The 2,340-nt window shown below is 34.4% G+C and overlaps 1 pseudogene; it reads left to right on the top strand.

Moving 5' to 3' along the window:
* Window positions 1–721: 721 nt before the first annotated feature.
* Window positions 722–1,720, top strand: LOC104984161 (annotated as a pseudogene).
* The last annotated feature ends 620 nt before the right edge of the window (window positions 1,721–2,340 follow it).

Here is a 2,340-nt window from a genome sequence, read left to right as displayed (position 1 = left end):
AACTTATCATGGTACAGGGACTCAGTGTGAGTAGACTAGACATTACCCATACTCAATACTAAGATGATGTATTAAGTTTTGAATCAGGATGACTATAGGAAAAAGCAAAATCAGGAGGACAAAATTATTCCAGGCATGAGAAAATGCCAACAACTTTGTACACAGACATATTGAATTTCAGTTGTCAGTAACCACTGATATTCGAGACTTATGATCAACCAGTTCTTGGCAGGCACCACTGCCTGAAATCTGAATCTACATCTATATGGAATTTTTACTGAGTTAGTAAGTCAAACCAGTAAAAACAGTCAGGAGCAAATTTACATGCATATATCCTGCAAACCTCATTCATATGCTGATCATTTAAAACTTGTAAAAGTAAAATCGTAGTAAATTTATTTTAAAATTTCAAGGAATTCAATGTAAAATCAGAATTTGTTTATTTCATAATGAAAAAAAAAGTAGTCTATGGCTGATTCATGTTGATATTTGGCAGAAAACAACAAAATTCTGTAAAGCGATAAACATCATATTACAAAAAATATCTACTTCAAAAGTTGCCTGAAATTCCTTTGGCTTTAATTGCAAAATACATGTTAGTAACTCTCATTTTCACATACAGCTAAGTATAAACAAGTTTGAGATTCACACTACTCTTTCCCCATTTTGTGTTTAGATCTAATTTTATTATTTATTTATTTATAGGTAAAATAAGGAATTCATGATGGGGCATGAGAATCACACTTTCAGCAATGACTTCATTCTTTTGACTTCACTCTTTACTTCTTCTCAAGCAAGTCTGGTATTTTTCTCTTTTATATTCACCATTTTTGTTTTGACTGTAACAGAAAATACAGTCATGATTCTCATTATCCACAGGGAATTACGACGTCATACTCCAATGTACTTCCTGCTTAGCCATCTCTCTTTTATGGATATCTTGCATATTTCCAACATTGTTCTCAAAATGGTTACTGATTTCCTGTCAGGCAGCAAAACTATTTCATTTGCAGCTTGTGGCGTCCAGATATTTCTATCCCTTACCCTCTTGGGTGGTGAGTGTCTTCTCCTGGCAGCAATGTCCTATGATCGCTATGTAGCCATCTGTCACCCACTGTGCTACCCCATTCTTATGAATGGCTATGTCAGCGTTCTCAAGGCTGGAGGGGCCTGATTTATTGGGATAATCAACTCCATAGTTCACACAGCTTACACACTTCACTTTCCCTTTTGTGGCACAAGAGTCATTGACCACTTTTTCCGTAAAGTCCCCGCTATGTTGGTGTTGTCCTGTGTGGACACAACACACTATGAATGAGGAGTTTATGTAAGTGGCATCATTTTCCTGCTTATCCCTTCCTCTCTAATCTTTGCTTCTTATGTCCAAATTCTCCTTACTGTCCTCCAAATGAAATCATCAGAGGCATGGAAAAAGTCATTTTCTACTTGTTTCTTCCACATGATTGTAGTCATAATGTACTGTGGGCCATTTATTTTCATATACGTGAGACCTAAAAAGTATCACACTCCAGGCCAGGATACGTTCCTGGCAATATTCTATACCATCTTCACACCATCTTTCAACCCAATTATATACAGCTGTAGGAAAAAAGATGTTCTAGAAGCACTGAAAAATATGCTCAAAAGTAACTTTGTTCAGAAAAAAACAATAGAAAAAATGCTTGAAATACCTTTTCTCTATTTCCACAGTTATATTTAGACAATACCTGTTATTCATATCTCTGAAAAGATAATAAAAAAATTATTATCTCTTTAACTGTAGAAAGAAGCAGATGTTTCAAAAATCCTGATAATGATAAATTTTATCACAGGTATTTGCCTTACAAATACATATATCTAAAAAATATACCTTCCTCTCTATGGTACAAATTATAATTGTCAGTCTCTAATAGAAAGTCAAATATGACTCAATATTTTCAATTTTCTCCCACTAAAATTATAAGAATGTGTAAAAATATTTTATAATAAAATCACATTGTATTGAATATACATATGTGTTTTAGTCACTCAGTTGTGTCCGATTCTTTGTGACTCCAGGGACTGTAGCCCACCAGGCTCCTCTTTCTGTGGAAAGAGTACTGGAGTAGGTTGCCATTCCCTTCTCCAGGGGATCATCCCAACCCAGGGATCAAACTTCGATCTCCTGCTTTGCAGGCAGATTCCATACTGTTTGAGCTACCAGGGAAAATAATTTTATAAAAAATTATGTGATTCTCTCTCTATTTATATAGATATATATGTATATTCCATATAATTACAGAATACACTTATATATTCCATATAAATGTAGACCATACATATATTCCAGTAGATTTGGAG

This window comes from Bison bison, unplaced genomic scaffold (assembly GCF_000754665.1).
Source record: "Bison bison bison isolate TAMUID 2011002044 unplaced genomic scaffold, Bison_UMD1.0 scf7180017863912, whole genome shotgun sequence".
NCBI lineage: Eukaryota > Metazoa > Chordata > Mammalia > Artiodactyla > Bovidae > Bison > Bison bison.
This window is presented reverse-complemented; position numbering and strand designations above follow the sequence as displayed.